At 42.8% G+C, this 21,256-nt stretch overlaps 1 long non-coding RNA gene across 1 annotated transcript; it reads left to right on the top strand.

Moving 5' to 3' along the window:
- The first annotated feature begins 468 nt into the window (after positions 1 to 468).
- Positions 469 to 21,216, top strand: LOC119033920. Its single transcript, XR_005079430.1, has 6 exons — positions 469 to 758; positions 2,166 to 2,245; positions 7,277 to 7,357; positions 7,447 to 7,617; positions 20,626 to 20,691; positions 20,781 to 21,216. It is a non-coding gene; the product is annotated as an uncharacterized LOC119033920 (long non-coding RNA).
- The last annotated feature ends 40 nt before the right edge of the window (positions 21,217 to 21,256 follow it).

Genomic DNA, 21,256 nt, shown 5'->3' with positions numbered 1-21,256 from the left:
AATTAGAATTCCTTTATTGGTCCTGCAGACAGGGATATCTGTGTGACACAGCAGCCTAAGGACAGTTCAATTTAACAATAACCGATAATTATAGTACAAAATAAACAATATAATAAAATGGTAAAATAGATTCCTATACACAAGATGTACAAGTGCCCCCCCTTTCTGTGACATCACCGCCATGAACTCATAGTTCATATTCAGTCTCATAAATTTTATGGTAAAAGTACAGAACAGAAATCAATTACACTTGAGCAGAGGTGTCCAAATTACCTGAATTCACCCAATTACAATATTAAAGTAATGTAACTTGATTACAATAACAAATAACGACCAGAGAAATTAAATCCTATTAGCAATTCTTTATCTGTGTTGGCCATATTAATATCTATTTTGTTTTCATTTTGCCCTGGTATTGATAAGACAGATTACACAAAACAAATTGCAGCACAGAAGCTGAGACCAGGAATCAAACTCAGGGGAAAGACAGACTCTCTATTCACAGGAGGCGTGCTCTACCAACTGAGCTAAATGGCATTGAAGGAGTTACCACCTCTCACTGTAAACAAGGTGAAATGAGTCCCGCCCACAGACTCTCTGACGAATGCGGGTTGTGCGCGCCAAAAGGGGCGGTTCTAACTCGTCTCCCGTGCAAGGTTTGTGCATTTCCCTCCAAAATTTTAAATGCCTATAAAGTCCTTGAGGTCGCTACACTCTGGTCGCAGCAGCTCTTCTCTGAGGACACGAACACGAACACGGTAAGTAAACTGCTCTGTTGTAATCTGCTTTATGTGTACAGTTTTACATATGTGCGGGTTAAAAGGGAGCCAGTCTCCCTTTCATGTCAGTGAGATTTGATTTTGCCTCAAATGTTTCTGAAATAACTCTGAACAGGAGGCTGAAGACGTCTCATTTAACTGTTAAGTTTTCGGATAATTTCGGCTTGAATATATTTCTCTAACTAGATCCAATTAAATACATGATGGACCTTGTGTTTTTCTCTGTGTACCAAACTCCATTGTGATTTTGGTCGTTTTTTCTCTGCTGTGTTTATCACATGCATAATGCATAGTTAATTAAATGTAGGTCAATTTCTTAAAACACGTTGGTAGTTTAGGTAAAATCGGCATGAAATCTGGTTAGCTAACGTTTGCTGGTCAGTTTAAGTGAGTGGTTATGTTATGTTAGGTTAGCTAGCTAGCTAAATTAAAAGTTGTTGGAGATGCACTGCATGGTTGAACAGCGGCTCAGCTGCCTTTATTATCGAGTATGGACACATTAACCGGATACTTACACTGTAACAAGCATTTAAAGACGTCTGAGTCATTTCATCATCGTGTTTTTACAGCCATGTTTGCATGTGAGCTAACATGTGTTTGTTGGAGAGTGTTAGCATGACGCCATTATCGTGCTGTGTAACGTTAACTTGTTAGCACTAGCATACAGCCGAATATCAGTACAGCACAGTTAGCTAACAGGCTCCATGTGTTGTGTAATGTCTCAGTATAGTATGTCAGCATCTAGAAGGTAATGTTGAGCAGCTATAGCAGTTTATATACACAGTATGCAGCCGCATTGTAAACTGTAACATTATGGAATGTATTCAGCATGTTTGTCTCAGTTCTGTTTTATTTGTTATTTAAATCACTTTGCTGACTCCCTGAGTTTCCAAAGATAGACTTTATTTTTTTTTTACTCATGCACAAAGCACTAAATGTTCTTAGGATTTAATACATTTGATTTACTTTTGATTTACCTTTAAAAAACACATTTATTAAATCGGTTTATAGTAGATTTTACAATGCAGAGTGATGTGAGACACATGGTTACAGACTGCTATATCATTCTTTATTATAAAATTATGTATAAGAAATCCCTTTTTTCCTGGATGTGTCTGTACTGTTATTAATATATATATATATATATATATATATATATATATATATATATATATATATATATAAACACAAACATATATTTAGATATACATAGATGTACATACATACATACATACATACATACATACATACATACATACATATGTATATAGACACAATATATACACACACACATATACACATATATATAAATATACACATATACACACACATGCATGTAGTCATCATGTTATACTAAATTACTTCTTCCTCTCTCTATGTGAACAGTGGGACTTCAGCTTCAAGTGGAACAGCTCTGACCTGTGTGGTGATCAGACCTGGAGAGGAGAGACACCTGGTCCAACAAGGTCAGTGCAATAGAGGTGCAAAAATTAAAGGCAGAAAGTGTGAGAATTTTCAGTTGCTGTTCATTAATACTATAGGATCGGTAAATGATTCTAGAGGACAGTCGAGTCTCACTCACAGGTTGTTGAATACCAACAGTTTTGGTTGGCAGAAGCCAGTACAGTGTCACTGGTGGGACACTAGTCTCTCTCCCTCTTTTTCTGTTTGTCTTCTTAAAAATAAATGAATAAATAATATAAACTGTGTGTCTGTTTAGAGCGGCTGCATTTATTTGATCTCAGTTATATACAATATAAATGATATAATCATATTTTATTTAACAGGTATATCGACAATGTTCAGCCGAAACATTAAAACAACCGACTAGTGAAATGAGCATTGATCATCTTGTTACAATCAAATGCTCTGCTTGGAAACTTTAAGTACTGGCATTTCTGTGGAGCCTCTTTGACAAACACCACCCACCCAAATCCCGTTCAGACCAACTACACCCCCTCATGGCAAAGAACCCAAGGTGTCAAACTGGCCTCCTCATCCTCCAGATCCCAATCCAGTTGAGCATCCATGGGATGCACCAGAACCAACTTCCATCCATGTTGGGGCCACCATGGATTGTTCTTGGCTCAGACTGCACCCAGCGGAAGCTCAGTTGGATTGAGATCTGGGGAATCTGGAGGTCAGGTTGACACTTTGAGCTCTTTCCCACTTTCCTCAGGTCATTTCTGAGCAGTTTTTGCAGCGTTGCAGGTGCTTTGTCCTGCTAGGGGCGCACTGCCATCAAGGAGTGCTGCTGCCATGAGGGGGTATTACTTGGTCTGCAGCTGTGTTTGGGTGACTGGTGTTTGTCAAAGAGACATCCACATTAATGCTAGGACTCATGGTTTCACAGCCGAACATGGCGTTGGAACACAATGATCAATGATCAACACAAATACACTCAAAACCTCCACAAATAAACCCAAAACATCCACAAATACACTCAAAATCTCCACAAATAAACACAAAACTTCCACAGATACACTCAAAACCTCCACAAATAAACACAAAACATCCACAAATACACTCAAAACCTCCACAAATAAACAAAAAACATCCACAAATACACTCAAAACCTCCCAAAAAAGACTAAAAAACTTAATCATAATGACACACAAAGTAACCATAAATACACAAAAAAAATGCACAAAACTTTACAAATTCACAAAAACTTCCATAAATATACAAAAACCTCCACAGTGATGCACAAAACCTCCACAATGACACACAAAAGCTCCACAAATTCACTATAAACCTGCACAACTGCACAAAAACATCCACAATGACACACAAAACCTACACAAATTCACTAAAAACTTCCATAAATAAACACAAAACTTCCACAAATACACTCAAAACCTCCACAAATAAACACAAAACTTCCACAAATACACTCAAAAGCTCCATAAATAAACACAAAACTTCCACAAATACACTCAAAATCTCCCAAAAAGGACTAAAAAACTTAATCATAATGACACACAAAATAACCATAAATACACAAAAAAATGCACAAAACTTTACAAATTCACAAAAACTTCCATAAATATAGAAAAATCTCCACAGAGATGCACAAAACCTCCACAATGACACAAAACCTCCACAAATTCACTAAAAACCTCCACAACTACACAAAAACCTCCACAATGACACACAAAACCTCTACAAATTCACTAAAAACCTGCACAACTACACAAAAACCTCCACAATGACACAAAATCTCTACAAATTCACTAAAAACCTGCACAACTACACAAAAACCTCCACAATGACACACAAAACCTACACAAATTCACTAAAAACGTCCACAAATAAACACAAAACTTCCACAAATACACTCAAAACCTCCACAAATAAACACAAAACTTCCACAAATGCACCCAAAATCTCCCAAAAAGGACTAAAAAAACTTAATCAAAATGACACACAAAATAACCACAAATGCACAAAAAATTCACAAAACTTCCATAAATATAGAAAAACCTCCACAGAGATGCACAAAACCTCCACAATGACACACAAAACCTCCACAAATTCACTAAAAACCTGCACAACTACACAAAAACCTCCACAATGACACACAAAACCTACACAAATTCACTAAAAACTTCCATAAATAAACACAAAACTTCCATAAATACACTCAAAAGCTCCATAAATAAACACAAAACTTCCACAAATACACTCAAAATCTCCCAAAAAGCACTAAAAAACTTAATCATAATGACACACAAAATAACCATAAATACACAAAAAAATGCACAAAACTTTACAAATTCACAAAAACTTCCATAAATATAGAAAAATCTCCACAGAGATGCACAAAACCTCCACAATGACACACAAAACCTCCACAAATTCACTAAAAACCTCCACAACTACACAAAAACCTCCACAATGACACACAAAACCTCTACAAATTCACTAAAAACCTGCACAACTACACAAAAACCTCCACAATGACACAAAATCTCTACAAATTCACTAAAAACCTGCACAACTACACAAAAACCTCCACAATGACACACAAAACCTACACAAATTCACTAAAAACGTCCACAAATAAACACAAAACTTCCACAAATACACTCAAAACCTCCACAAATAAACACAAAACTTCCACAAATGCACCCAAAATCTCCCAAAAAGGACTAAAAAAACTTAATCAAAATGACACACAAAATAACCACAAATGCACAAAAAATTCACAAAACTTCCATAAATATAGAAAAACCTCCACAGAGATGCACAAAACCTCCACAATGACACACAAAACCTCCACAAATTCACTAAAAACCTGCACAACTACACAAAAACCTCCACAATGACACACAAAACCTACACAAATTCACTAAAAACTTCCATAAATAAACACAAAACTTCCACAAATACACTCAAAACCTCCACAAATAAACACAAAACTTCCACAAATGCACCCAAAAGCTCCATAAATAAACACAAAACTTCCACAAATACACTCAAAATCTCCCAAAAAGGACTAAAAAACTTAATCATAATGACACACAAAATAACCATAAATACACAAAAAAAAATGCACAAAACTTTACAAATTCACAAAAACTTCCATAAATATAGAAAAACCTCCACAGAGATGCACAAAACCTCCACAATGACACACAAAACCTCCACAAATTCACTAAAAACCTGCACAACTACACAAAAACCTCCACAATGACACAAAATCTCTACAAATTCACTAAAAACCTGCACAACTACACAAAAACCTCCACAATGACACACAAAACCTACACAAATTCACTAAAAACTTCCACAAATAAACACAAAACTTCCACAAATACACTCAAAACCTCCACAAATAAACACAAAACTTCCACAAATGCACCCAAAATCTCCCCAAATGCACAAAAAATGCACAAAACTTTACAAATTCACAAAACTTCCATAAATATACAAAAACCTCCACAGAGATGCACAAAACCTCCACAATGACACACAAAACCTCCACAAATTCACTAAAAACCTTCACAACTGACATTTTCTCTCTAAGGTCTCAACTTTCTGCTTTTAATGCTAGATAACTTGATCTGTAATAATATCTAAAGTTGGATCAGCGAATATTTAATTTTGATTATGAATCGGCAAAGTAACTAGTAACTAAAGCTGTTAGACAAAGTGGAGTCAAAGTATAAATAATATAGTTAAAAAATCAATTTATGCAAAATATGAAACGTTTTTAACATGTATATCTACACTGTTCAGCCAAAACATTAAAACAGCTGACAAGTGAAGTGAGCATTGATCATCTTGTTACAATCAAATGTTCTGCTGGGAAACTTTGAGTTCTGTCATTTCTGTGGAGCCTCTTTGACAAACACCACCCACCCAAACACCGTTCAGACCAACTACACCCCCTCATGGCAAAGGACCCAAGGTGTCAAACTGGCCTCCTCATCCTCCAGATCCCAATCCAGTTGAGCATCCACGGGATGCGCCAGAACCAACTCCCATCCATGTTGGGGCCCCCATGGATTGTTCTTGGCTCAGACTGCACCCAGCGGAAGCTCAGTTGGATTGAGATCTGGGGAATCTGGAGGTCAGGTTGACACTTTGAGCTCTTTTCCACTTTCCTCAGGTCATTTCTGAGCAGTTTTTGCAGCATTGTAGGCGCGTTGTCCTGCAGAGGGCGCACTGCCATCAAGGAGTGCTGCTGCCATGAGGGGGTATTACTTGGTCTGCAGCTGTGTTTGGGTGACTGTTATTTGTCAAAGGGACATCCGCATGAATGCTAGGACTCATGGTTTCACAGCCGAACACGGCGTTGGAACACAATGATCAATGTCATTTATTTCACCTGTGACTGGTTCTAATGTTGTGGCTCTCAGTGTATACACATGTTAACTGCTTTTTACAAATACACTCAAAACCTCCACAAATAAACCCCAAACTTCCACAAATACACTCAAAATCTCCACAAATAAACACAAAACTTCCACAGATACACTCAAAACCTCCACAAATAAACACAAAACATCCACAAATACACTCAAAACCTCCACCAATAAACAAAAAACATCCACAAATACACTCAAAACCTCCACAAATAAACACAAAACTTCCACAAATACATCAAAATCTCCCAAAAAAGACTTAAATCTTAATCATAATGACACACAAAGTAACCATAAATACACAAAAAATGCACAAAACTTTACAAATTCACAAAAACTTCCATAAATATACAAAAACCTCCACAGTGATGCACAAAACCTCCACAATGACACACAAAACCTCCACAAATTCACTAAAAACCTGCACAACTACACAAAAACCTCCACAATGACACACAAAACCTCTGCAAATTCACTAAAAACTTCCACAAATACAGAAAAACCTACACAAAACTTCCACAAATATACTCAGATCTCAACAAATTTGCTAAAAACTTCCACAAAATCCCCACAAAACCTCCTTAAAGAGACATGAAACTACCACTGCTCTTCTTTCTCATCTTGCAGGTGATGGATGGTTGACAGGACAAATCATCAAGAAGAGCCAAACATTGGAGATGAGCTGCCACAGGAGCCTGAAGGAAAAGTGTGAGTATCTTTCACCTGTACTTCACAAGGAGGATCAAACATGGCTGATATATCTGCAGAGTACTGATGGTCACTGTTCATTTCTCCAGAACGAGAGCAGCCAGGAGCTGAAAGTTTGTGCAGAGGAACAGGATGCTGAGGACGAGTTGGAAGACGGTTCCCTGAACTGAATCCCGATTTCTTGTAATCAAGTTTTGTGGACTGACAGTTTGTATGTTTGGTGCTCGGCCCAGGACAGGAGAGACAGCTGGTTCAACAAGGTCAGTGCAATGGAGGTGCAAAAATTAAGGGCAGAAAGTGTAAGGTTTGTCAGTTTCTGTTCATTAATACTCTAGGCTCAGTAAATGAATCTAGAGGATAGTCGAGTCTTACTCACAGGTCGTTGAATACCGACAGTTTTGGTTGGCAGAAGCCAGTACAGTGTCACTGTTTGGACACTAGTCTCTTTCCTTCTTTTTCTGTTTGTCATTTTAAAAAAAAACCGATTAAAATAATATAAACAGTATGTCTGTTTAGAGCGGCTGCATTTATTTGATCTAATTTACATATAATGTAGATGATATAATTGAATTTTCTTTAACATGTATATCTACACTGTTCAGCCACAATATTAAAACAACTGACAAGTGAAGTGAGCATTGAGCAAATGTTCTGCTGGGAAACTTTGAGTTCTGTCATTTCTATGGAGCCCCTTTGACAAACATCACCCACCCAAACCCGTTCAGCAAACCCAGAAGGGAAAATGCACAACACTGCAGCAGACCCAACAGGAAAGTGGAAAACAGTGCAGCAAATCCCAGAAGGAAAGTGTAATACAGTGCAGCAAACCCAGAAGGCAGTCTGCACAGCACCGCACCAAACCCAACAGGATAGTGTTAAACAGTGCAGCAAACCCAATAGGCAATCTGCACAGCACTGCACCAAACCCAACAGCATAGTGTGAAACACTGCAGCACACCCAGGAGGCAAACTGCACAACACTGAAGCAGAACCAAAAGGAAAGTGTAAAACAGTTCAGCAAACCCCAAAAGGAAAGAGTAAAGCAGTGCAGCAAAACCCAGAAGGCAGTCTGCACTGCACCGCAGCAGACCCAAAAGGAAAGTGTAAAACTGTGCAGCAAACCCCAAAAGGAAAGTGTAATACAGTGCAGCAAACCCCGAAGGCAAACTGTACAACACTGCAGCAGACCCAAAAGGAAAGTGTAAAACAGTTCAGCAAACCCCAGAAGGAAAGAGTAAAGCAGTGCAGCAAACCCAAAGGGCAAACTGCACAACACTGCAACAGACCCAACAGGAAAGTGTAAAAAAGTGCAGCAAATCCCAGAAGGCAAACTGTACAGCACTGTACCAAACCCAACAGGAAAGTGTAAAACAGTGCAGCAAACCCAGAGGGCAATCTGCACTGCACCGCAGCAGACCCAAAAGGAAAGCGTACAACAAATGGAAGGGTAAAACAGTTCAGCAACCCCAAAAGGAAAGAGTAAAGCAGTGCAGCAAACCCAGAGGGCAAACTGCACAACACTGCTGCAGACCCAAAAGGAAAGTGTAAAACAGTTCAGCAAACCCCGAAAGGAAAGAGTAAAGCAGTGCAGCAAACCCAAAGGGCAAACTGCACAGCACCGCACCAAATCCAACAGAAAGTGTAAAACAATGCAGCAAACCCCAGAAGGAAAGAGTAAAGCAGTGCAGCAAACCCAAAGGGCAAACTGCACAACACTGCAGCAGACCCAACAGGAAAGTGTAAAAAAGTGCAGCAAACCCAGAAGGCAAACTGCACAACACTGCAGCAGACCCAACAGGAAAGTGTTAAACAGTGCAGCAAATCCCAGAAGGCAAACTGTACAGCACTGTACCAAACCCAACAGAAAAGTGTAAAACAGTGCAGCAAACCCAGAAGGCAATCTGCACTGCACCGCAGCACACCCAAAAGAAAAGTGTACAACAGGACAACAGTGCAAGAAACCCCCCAAAAAGTGTAAAGCAGTGCAGCAAACCCCGAAGGCAAACTGTACAACACTGCAGCAGACCCAAAAGGAAAGTGTAAAACAGTTCAGCAAACCCCAGAAGGAAAGAGTAAAGCAGTGCAGCAAACCCAGAGGGCAAACTGCACAACACTGCAGCAGACCCAAAAGGAAAATGTAAAACAGTTCAGCAAACCCCAAAAGGAAAGAGTAAAGCAGTGCAGCAAAACCCAGAAGGCAGTCTGCACAACACTGCAGCAGACCCATCAGGAAAGTGTAAAAAAGTGCAGCAAACCCAGAGGGCAAACTGCACAACACTGCAGCAGACCCAAAAGGAAAGTGTAAAACAGTTCAGCAAACCCCAAAAGGAAAGAGTAAAGCAGTACAGCAAACCCAAAGGGCAAACTGCACAGCACCGCACCAAACCCAACAGAAAGTGTAAAACAATGCAGCAAACCCCAGAAGGAAAGAGTAAAGCAGTGCAGCAAACCCCAAAAGCAAAGTGTAAAACAGTGCAGAAAACCCAATAGGTAATCTGCACAGCACAGTACCAAACCCACCAGGAAAGTGTAAAACAGTGCAGCAAACCCAGAAGGCAGACTGCACAACACTGCAGAAGACCCAACAGGAAAGTGTAAAACAGGGCAGCAAACCCCAAAAAGAAAGTGTAAGATAGTGCAGCAAACCCCAAAATGAAAGTGGAAGGCAGTGCAGCAAACCCAGAAGGCAAACTGACCATAACTGCAGCAAACCCCAAAGGAAAGCATATGTTGCTGATCAGCTACACTCCCTCATGGCAAGGAACCCAAGTTGTCAAACTTGCTTCCTCATTCTCCAGATCCCAATCCAGTTGAGCATCTATGGGATGCGCCAGAACCAACTCCCATCCATGTTGGTGGCCCCCATGGATTGTTCTTGGCTCAGACTGCATCCAGTGGAAGCTCAGTTGGATTGAGATCTGGGGAATCTAGAGACCAGGTTGTCACCTTGAGCTCTTTCCCATATTCCTCGGGTTGTTCCTGAGCAGTTTTTGCAGTGTTACAGGCGCAACACTGCAGCAAACCCCAAAGGAAAGCGTAGAACAGGACAACAGTGCAACAAACCCAAAAGGAAAGAGTAAAGCAGTGCAGCAAACCCAGAGGGCAAACTGCACAACACTGCAGCAGACCCAAAAGGAAAGTGTAAAACAGTTCAGCAAACCCCAAAAGGAAAGTGTAATGCAGTGCAGCAAACCCAGAAGGCAAACTGCACAACACTGCAGCAGACCCAACAGGAAAGTGTAAAACAGTTCAGCAACTCAAAAGGAAAGAGTAAAACAGTGCAGCAAACCCAGAGGGCAAACTGCACAACACTGCAGCAGACCCAAAAGGAAAGTGTAAAAAAGTTCAGCAAACCCCAAAAGAAAAGAGTAAAGCAGTGCAGCAAACCCAAAGGGCAAACTGCACAGCACCACACCAAACCCAACAGAAAGTGTAAAACAATGCAGCAAACCCCAAAAGGAAAGAGTAAAGCAGTGCAGCAAACCCAAAGGGCAAACTGCACAACACTGCAGCAGACCCAAAAGGAAAGTGTAAAAAAGTTCAGCAAACCCCAAAAGGAAAGAGTAAAGCAGTGCAGCAAACCCAAAGGGCAAACTGCACAACACTGCAGCAGACCCAACAGGAAAGTGTTAAACAGTACAGCAAATCCCAGAAGGCAATCTGCACTGCACCGCAGCAGACCCAAAAGGAAAGTGTAAAACAGTTCAGCAAACCCCAAAAGGAAAGAGTAAAGCAGTCCAGCAAACCCAAAGGGCAAACTGCACAACACTGCAGAAGACCCAACAGGAAAGTGTAAAACAGGGCAGCAAACCCCAAAAAGAAAGTGTAAGACAGTGCAGCAAACCCCAAAATGAAAGTGGAAGGCAGTGCAGCAAACCCAGAAGGCAAACTGACCATAACTGCAGCAAACCCCAAAGGAAAGCATATGTTGCTGATCAGCTACACTCCCTCATAGCAAGGAACCCAAGTTGTCAAACTTGCTTCCTCATTCTCCAGATCCCAATCCAGTTGAGCATCTATGGGATGCGCCAGAACCAACTCCCATCCATGTTGGTGGCCCCCATGGATTGTTCTTGGCTCAGACTGCATCCAGTGGAAGCTCAGTTGGATTGAGATCTGTGGAATCTAGAGGCCAGGTTGTCACCTTGAGCTCTTTCCCATATTCCTCGGGTTGTTCCTGAGCAGTTTTTGCAGTGTTACAGGCGCAACACTGCAGCAAACCCCAAAGGAAAGCGTAGAACAGGACAACAGTGCAACAAACCCAAAAGGAAAGAGTAAAGCAGTGCAGCAAACCCAGAGGGCAAACTGCACAACACTGCAGCAGACCCAAAAGGAAAGTGTAAAACAGTTCAGCAAACCCCAAAAGGAAAGTGTAATGCAGTGCAGCAAACCCAGAAGGCAAACTACACAACACTGCAGCAGACCCAACAGGAAAGTGTAAAACAGTTCAGCAACCCCAAAAGGAAAGAGTAAAGCAGTGCAGCAAACCCAGAGGGCAAACTGCACAACACTGCAGCAGACCCAAAAGGAAAGTGTAAAACAGTTCAGCATACCCCAAAAGGAAAGAGTAAAGCAGTGCAGCAAACCCAAAGGGCAAACTGCACAGCACTGCAGCAGACCCAAAAGGAAAGTGTTAAACAGTGCAGCAAATCCCAGAAGGCAATCTGCACTGCACCGCAGCAGACCCAAAAGGAAAGCGTACAACAGGACAACGGTACTAGAAACCCCCCAAAAAGTGTAAGGCAGTGCAGCAAACCCCAAAAGCAAAGTGTAAAACAGTGCAGCAAACCCAATAGGTAATCTGCACAGCACAGTACCAAACCCACCAGGAAAGTGTAAAACAGTGCAGCAAACCCAGAAGGCAAACTGCACAACACTGCAGAAGACCCAACAGGAAAGTGTAAAACAGGGCAGCAAACCCCAAAAAGAAAGTGTAAGACAGTGCAGCAAACCCCAAAATGAAAGTGGAAGGCAGTGCAGCAAACCCAGAAGGCAAACTGACCATAACTGCAGCAAACCCCAAAGGAAAGCATATGTTGCTGATCAGCTACACTCCCTCATGGCAAGGAACCCAAGTTGTCAAACTTGCTTCCTCATTCTCCAGATCCCAATCCAGTTGAGCATCTATGGGATGCGCCAGAACCAACTCCCATCCATGTTGGTGGCCCCCATGGATTGTTCTTGGCTCAGACTGCATCCAGTGGAAGCTCAGTTGGATTGAGATCTGGGGAATCTAGAGGCCAGGTTGTCACCTTGAGCTCTTTCCCATATTCCTCGGGTTGTTCCTGAGCAGTTTTTGCAGTGTTACAGGCGCAACACTGCAGCAAACCCCAAAGGAAAGCGTAGAACAGGACAACAGTGCAACAAACCCAAAAGGAAAGAGTAAAGCAGTGCAGCAAACCCAGAGGGCAAACTGCACAACACTGCAGCAGACCCAAAAGGAAAGTGTAAAACAGTTCAGCAAACCCTAAAAGGAAAGTGTAATGCAGTGCAACAAACCCAGAAGGCAAACTGCACAACACTGCAGCAGACCCAACAGGAAAGTGTAAAACAGTTCAGCAACTCAAAAGGAAAGAGTAAAGCAGTGCAGCAAACCCAGAGGGCAAACTGCACAACACTGCAGCAGACCCAAAAGGAAAGTGTAAAACAGTTCAGCAAACCCCAAAAGGAAAGAGTAAAGCAGTGCAGCAAACCCAAAGGGCAAACTGCATAGCACCGCACCAAACCCGACAGAAAGTGTCAAACAATGCAGCAAACCCCAGAAAGAAAGAGTAAAGCAGTGCAGCAAACCCAAAGGGCAAACTGCACAACACTGCAGCAGACCCAACAGGAAAGTGTAAAAAAGTGCAGCAAACCCAGAAGGCAAACTGCACAACACTGCAGCAGACCCAACAGGAAAGTGTTAAACAGTGCAGCAAATCCCAGAAGGCAATCTGCACTGCACCGCAGCAGACCCAAAAGGAAAGTGTAAAACAGTTCAGCAAACCCCAAAAGGAAAGAGTAAAGCAGTGCAGCAAACCCAAAGGGCAAACTGCACAACACTGCAGAAGACCCAACAGGAAAGTGTAAAACAGGGCAGCAAACCCCAAAAAGAAAGTGTAAGACAGTGCAGCAAACCCCAAAATGAAAGTGGAAGGCAGTGCAGCAAACCCAGAAGGCAAACTGACCATAACTGCAGCAAACCCCAAAGGAAAGCATATGTTGCTGATCAGCTACACTCCCTCATGGCAAGGAACCCAAGTTGTCAAACTTGCTTCCTCATTCTCCAGATCCCAATCCAGTTGAGCATCTATGGGATGCGCCAGAACCAACTCCCATCCATGTTGGTGGCCCCCATGGATTGTTCTTGGCTCAGACTGCATCCAGTGGAAGCTCAGTTGGATTGAGATCTGGGGAATCTAGAGGCCAGGTTGTCACCTTGAGCTCTTTCCCATATTCCTCGGGTTGTTCTTGAGCAGTTTTTGCAGTGTTCCAGGCGGAACACTGCAGCAAACCCCAAAGGAAAGCGTAGAACAGGACAACAGTGCAACAAACCCAAAAGGAAAGAGTAAAGCAGTGCAGCAAACCCAGAGGGCAAACTGCACAACACTGCAGCAGACCCAAAAGGAAACTGTAAAACAGTTCAGCAAACCCCAAAAGGAAAGTGTAATGCAGTGCAACAAACCCAGAAGGCAAACTGCACAACACTGCAGCAGACCCAACAGGAAAGTGTAAAACAGTTCAGCAACTCAAAAGGAAAGAGTAAAGCAGTGCAGCAAACCCAAAGGGCAAACTGCACAACACTGCAGCAGACCCATCAGGAAATTGTAAAAAAAAGTGCAGCAAACCCAGAGGGCAAACTGCACAACACTGCAGCAGACCCAAAAGGAAAGTGTAAAACAGTTCAGCAAACCCCAAAAGGAAAGAGTAAAGCAGTGCAGCAAACCCAAAGGGCAAACTGCACAGCACTGCAGCAGACCCAAAAGGAAAGTGTTAAACAGTGCAGCAAATCCCAGAAGGCAATCTGCACTGCACCGCAGCAGACCCAAAAGGAAAGCGTACAACAGGACAACAGTACTAGAAACCCCCCAAAAAGTGTAAGGCAGTGCAGCAAACCCCAAAAGCAAAGTGTAAAACAGTGCAGCAAACCCAATAGGTAATCTGCACAGCACAGTACCAAACCCACCAGGAAAGTGTAAAACAGTGCAGCAAACCCAGAAGGCAAACTGCACAACACTGCAGAAGACCCAACAGGAAAGTGTAAAACAGGGCAGCAAACCCCAAAAAGAAAGTGTAAGACAGTGCAGCAAACCCCAAAATGAAAGTGGAAGGCAGTGCAGCAAACCCAGAAGGCAAACTGACCATAACTGCAGCAAACCCCAAAGGAAAGCATATGTTGCTGATCAGCTACACTCCCTCATGGCAAGGAACCCAAGTTGTCAAACTTGCTTCCTCATTCTCCAGATCCCAATCCAGTTGAGCATCTATGGGATGCGCCAGAACCAACTCCCATCCATGTTGGTGGCCCCCATGGATTGTTCTTGGCTCAGACTGCATCCAGTGGAAGCTCAGTTGGATTGAGATCTGGGGAATCTGGAGGCCAGGTTGTCACCTTGAGCTCTTTCCCATATTCCTCGAGTTGTTCCTGAGCAGTTTTTGCAGTGTTACAGGCGCAACACTGCAGCAAACCCCAAAGGAAAGCGTAGAACAGGACAACAGTGCAACAAACCCAAAAGGAAAGAGTAAAGCAGTGCAGCAAACCCAGAGGGCAAACTGCACAACACTGCAGCAGACCCAAAAGGAAAGTGTAAAACAGTTCAGCAAACCCCAAAAGGAAAGAGTAAAGCAGTGCAGCAAACCCAAAGGGCAAACTGCACAGCACCGCACCAAACCCAACAGAAAGTGTCAAACAATGCAGCAAACCCCAGAAGGAAAGAGTAAAGCAGTGCAGCAAACCCAAAGGGCAAACTGCACAACACTGCAGCAGACCCAACAGGAAAGTGTAAAACAGTTCAGCAAACCCAGAAGGCAAACTGCACAACACTGCAGCAGACCCAACAGGAAAGTGTTAAACAGTGCAGCAAATCCCAGAAGGCAATCTGCACTGCACCGCAGCAGACCCAAAAGGAAAGTGTAAAACAGTTCAGCAAACCCCAAAAGGAAAGAGTAAAGCAGTGCAGCAAACCCAAAGGGTAAACTGCACAGCACCGCACCAAACCCAACAGAAAGTGTAAAACAATGCAGCAAACCCCAGAAGGAAAGAGTAAAGCAGTGCAGCAAACCCAAAGGGCAAACTGCACAACACTGCAGCAGACCCAACAGGAAAGTGTAAAAAAGTGCAGCAAACCCAGAAGGCAAACTGCACAACACTGCAGCAGACCCAACAGGAAAGTGTTAAACAGTGCAGCAAATCCCAGAAGGCAAACTGTACAGCACTGTACCAAACCCAACAGGAAAGTGTAAAACAGTGCAGCAAACCCAGAAGGCAATCTGCACTGCACCGCAGCACACCCAAGAGGAAAGCGTACAACAGGACAACAGTGCTAGAAACCCCCCAAAAAGTGTAAAGCAGTGCAGCAAACCCCAAAAGCAAAGTGTAAGACAGTGCAGCAAAACCCAGAAGGCAGTCTGCACTGCACCGCAGCAGACCCACCAGGAAAGTGTAAAACAGTGCAGCAAACCCAGAAGGCAAACTGCACAACACTGCAGAAGACCCAACAGGAAAGTGTAAAACAGGGCAGCAAACCCCAAAAAGAAAGTGTAAGACAGTGCAGCAAACCCCAAAATGAAAGTGGAAGGCAGTGCAGCAAACCCAGAAGGCAAACTGACCATAACTGCAGCAAACCCCAAAGGAAAGCATATGTTGCTGATCAGCTACACTCCCTCATGGCAAGGAACCCAAGTTGTCAAACTTGCTTCCTCATTCTCCAGATCCCAATCCAGTTGAGCATCTATGGGATGCGCCAGAACCAACTCCCATCCATGTTGGTGGCCCCCATGGATTGTTCTTGGCTCAGACTGCATCCAGTGGAAGCTCAGTTGGATTGAGATCTGGGGAATCTAGAGGCCAGGTTGTCACCTTGAGCTCTTTCCCATATTCCTCGGGTTGTTCCTGAGCAGTTTTTGCAGTGTTACAGGCGCAACACTGCAGCAAACCCCAAAGGAAAGCGTAGAACAGGACAACAGTGCAACAAACCCAAAAGGAAAGAGTAAAGCAGTGCAGCAAACCCAGAGGGCAAACTGCACAACACTGCAGCAGACCCAAAAGGAAACTGTAAAACAGTTCAGCAAACCCCAAAAGGAAAGTGTAATGCAGTGCAACAAACCCAGAAGGCAAACTGCACAACACTGCAGCAGACCCAACAGGAAAGTGTAAAACAGTTCAGCAACTCAAAAGGAAAGAGTAAAGCAGTGCAGCAAACCCAGAGGGCAAACTGCACAACACTGCAGCAGACCCAAAAGGAAAGTGTAAAACAGTTCAGCAAACCCCAAAAGGAAAGAGTAAAGCAGTGCAGCAAACCCAAAGGGCAAACTGCACAGCACCGCACCAAACCCAACAGAAAGTGTAAAACAATGCAGCAAACCCCAGAAGGAAAGAGTAAAGCAGTGCAGCAAACCCAAAGGGCAAACTGCACAACACTGCAGCAGACCCAACAGGAAAGTGTAAAAAAGTGCAGCAAACCCAGAAGGCAAACTGCACAACACTGCAGCAGACCCAACAGGAAAGTGTTAAACAGTGCAGCAAATCCCAGAAGGCAATCTGCACTGCACCGCAGCAGACCCAAAAGGAAAGTGTAAAACAGTTCAGCAAACCCCAAAAGGAAAGAATAAAGCAGTGCAGCAAACCCAAAGGGCAAACTGCACAACACTGCAGCAGACCCATCAGGAAATTCTAAAAAAAAAGTGCAGCAAACCCAGAAGGCAAACTGCACAACACTGCAGCAGACCCTAAAGGAAAGTGTAAAACAGTTCAGCAAACCCCAAAAGGAAAGAGTAAAGCAGTGCAGCAAACCCAAAGGGCAAACTGCACAGCACCGCACCAAACCCAACAGAAAGTGTCAAACAATGCAGCAAACCCCAGAAGGAAAGAGTAAAGCAGTGCAGCAAACCCAAAGGGCAAACTGCACAACACTGCAGCAGACCCAACAGGAAAGTGTAAAAAAGTGCAGCAAACCCAGAAGGCAAACTGCACAACACTGCAGCAGACCCAACAGGAAAGTGTTAAACAGTGCAGCAAATCCCAGAAGGCAAACTGTACAGCACTGTACCAAACCCAACAGGAAAGTGTAAAACAGTGCAGCAAACCCAGAAGGCAAACTGCACAACACTGCAGCAGACCCAACAGGAAAGTGTTAAACAGTGCAGCAAATCCCAGAAGGCAAACTGTACAGCACTGTGCCAAACCCAACAGGAAAGTGTAAAACAGTGCCACAAACCCAGAAGGTAAACTGCAGAACACTGCAGCAAACCCAAAAGGAAAGTGTAAAGCAGTGCAGGAAACCTAATAGGCAAACTGCACAACACTGCAGCAGACCCAAAAGGAAAGCCTACAACAGGACAACAGTGCAACAAACCCAAAAGGAAAGTGTCAAGCAGTGCAGCAAACCTGAAAGGCAAACTGCACAACACTGCAGCAAACCCAAAAGGAAAGTGTAAAACAGTGCAGCAAACCCAGAAGGCAAACTTCACAGTATCGCACCAACCCCAACAGGAAAATGGAAAACAGTGCAGTAAACCCAGAAGGCAAACTGCACAACACTGCAGCAGACTCAAAAGGAAAGTATAAAACATTGCAGCAAACCCCCAAAGGAAAGTGGAAGACAGTGCAGCAAACCCAGAGAGCAAACTGCACAACACTGCAGCAAACCCGAAAGGAAAGAGCACAACAGGACAACAGTGCAGCCAACCCAAAAGAAGAGTGTAAAGCAGTGCAGCAAACCCAAAAGCAAAGTCTAAGTTGCTGATCAACTACACTCTGTCATGGCAGAGAACCCAAGGTGCTTGCTTCCTCATTCTTCAGATCCCTCACGACACTTCGCTAGAGGATAATGTTGAACCTCTATGAGAAGACAAATTAAAAAATTGCTGGAATTCTTTTTCTCTGCAAGTGTGCAACAGCATCCTGCTTGATAACACCATGTAGAGATCATTACAAAGCTGTTACAGGACCCTCGGCCTCAATGCCCAGCAGGCCACTAATAAGGATCCGATTGTGCTGTAGTGACATTTTTTTGTTTGGAATCAGCTGTTGTGGTCACGTTCATGGTAGGAGTGTAGTGAACTGATAGTTAGAAACAGCTTGAGCGATTGTTAGTCTGTGTCCTTCTAATTTTATTGAAGGTTTGTTTCAGTTCAGGTCCATCTCCACTCGAGCGTGCAAATGTGCATTCAGAGAGTGCTCAATAAGCTTTTTGAAACCTTGGAAGTTGTTTTGCTAGAGAAACATTGTGGTATAAAGCTTTTCAGGCTAACAGTGTTAGCTAAATAATGTTGAGTGCGGTAAGCTAAGACAACCAGTTAACCACCGTAGATCCTCCGTAACAATCCAGTTGTTAGTTTGTCTGCTAGGCAAACAGCCCCACCTCAAAACCCATAGGATTCAAGGAGCGTTTTTACAAGTACTGGATAAACACAAAAAAAATATATAGAAAATATATCTTGAAATAAAATGTATATGAAGATACAAGTCTTCTCGCCGTTAACAACTTGACTCTCTAAGTGTCCTGTTAATAGCCAACCAAAGTGTGTTATTTGACGACCTGAGAATGAGACTCAAAAATCAGCTGTCTTTCTACAGAATTGCTTTATGAGTATGCCAACATCAGGCAATTAATCAATTGATTAACAAGAGACCTCCATAATGCATGACACTGGCATGCCTGACATTTCCTCTCTAAGGTCTCAACTTTCTGCTTTTAATGCTGGATGACTTAATCTATAATAATATAGAATGTTTGATCAGCAAATATTTTGATCTTTTTTTAAACATTTTTATATATTATATTATATTTATATTATATTATATTTTGATTAATTTTGATCATATGAATCTGCAAATTAACTAGTAACTAAAGCTGTTAGATAAAGTGCAAAGTATGAATAATATAGTTAAAACACCAATTTATGCAAAATATTCAAAGTAATTAACGTGTATATCTACACTGTTCAGCTGAAATATTGAAACAGCTGACAAGTGAAGTGAGCATTGATCATCTTGTTACAATCAAATGTTCTGCTGGGAAACTTTGAGTTCTGTCATTTCTGTGGAGCCTCTTTGACAAACACCACCCACCCAAACACCGTTCAGACCAACTACACCCCCTCATGGCAAAGGACCCAAGGTGTCAAACTGGCCTCCTCATCCTCCAGATCCCAATCCAGTTGAGCATCCACGGGATGCGCCAGAACCAACTCCCATCCATGTTGGGGCCCCCATGGATTGTTCTTGGCTCAGACTGCATCCAGCGGAAGCTCAGTTGGATTGAGATCTGGGGAATCTGGAGGTCAGGTTGACACTTTGAGCTCTTTCCCACTTTCCTCAGGTCATTTCTGAGCAGTTTTTGCAGCATTGTAGGCGCGTTGTCCTGCAGGGGGCGCACTGCCATCAAGGAGTGCTGCTGCCATGAGGGGGTATTACTTGGTCTGCAGCTGTGTTTGGGTGAATGGTATTTGTCAAAGAGACATCCGCGTGAGTGCTAGGATTTGTGGTTTCACAGCCGAACATGGCGTTGGAACACAATGATCAATGTTCTTTTTTCACCTGTCACTGGTTCTAATGTTGCAGCTCTCAGTGTTTACACATGTTAACTGCTTTTTACAGATTGACAAAAATTTCACAAATTCCCCAAAGACTTCCATAAATATACACAAAACCTCCACAAACACACAAAACCTCCACAAACACACAAAAACTCCACAATGACAAAAAAACCCTCAACAATGACACACATAATCTCTAAAAACCTCCATAAATTCACTAAAAACTTCAACAGATACACAAAAATCTCCACAAATATACTCAAACCTCCACAATGACGCAAAACCTCCACAAAGACACTCAAAACCTCCCCAATGACACACAAAATCTCTACAAACCTCCATATATTCACCAAAAACTTCCACAAATAGACACTAAACTTCCACAAATGTAAACAAAACCTCCACAAATAAACACAAACCTCTACAAATACACAAAAACCTCCACAAATTCAGAAAAAAGTTCAAAAAAATCCCCACAAAACCTCCATAGAGACGTGAAACTACCACTGTTCTTCTTTCTCATCTCACAGGTGATGGATGGTCCACGACGAGCCAGTCATTGGAGATGAGCCACCAGAGGAACGCAATGGGAAAGTGTGAGTATGTTTCACCTTTACTTTACAAGGGGGATCAAACATGGCTGATGATTCTGCGGTGTACTGATGGTCACTGTTCGTTTCTTTAGAACATGAGCAGCCAGGAGCTGAAAGTGTGGCCAGAGGAACAGGCAGATGAGGACGAGTTGGACGACAGTTTCCTGAACTGAATCCTGATTTCCTGTACTCAAGTTGTGTGGACTGACATGTTGTCTGGTTGGTGCACGGCCCAGGACAGGAAGGCTCTGCAGCGAGTGATCCATCCATCCACAGAGCATCAGTGACAGTGGAGAGGTGAGGTGTCTGCACAGAGCTCAAAGAATACTGAAAAGACTAAAAGAACCACAAGTTACCGTTGACGTAGCTTCTGTCCTCAGGCCATGAGATTCCTGAACATCCTCAACAAAATAGACTGCTTTTGTTTCTGTCTCTGATGTAGTGTTACGTCCCCTGAGGTCGTAACACTACACATAAATATTTCTGTATGTGCTTGTCTCTCCTTGAATAATCTCTTTTACCTGAGTGTGTGTGTGATTGGTTGCAGGTTGCTGCCTTGAAGCCAGGA

Source organism: Acanthopagrus latus, chromosome 15, assembly GCF_904848185.1.
Source record: "Acanthopagrus latus isolate v.2019 chromosome 15, fAcaLat1.1, whole genome shotgun sequence".
Lineage (NCBI taxonomy): Eukaryota > Metazoa > Chordata > Actinopteri > Spariformes > Sparidae > Acanthopagrus > Acanthopagrus latus.
The sequence above is the reverse complement of the archived record's forward strand: the minus strand, read 5'-3'. Positions and strand labels throughout refer to the sequence as shown.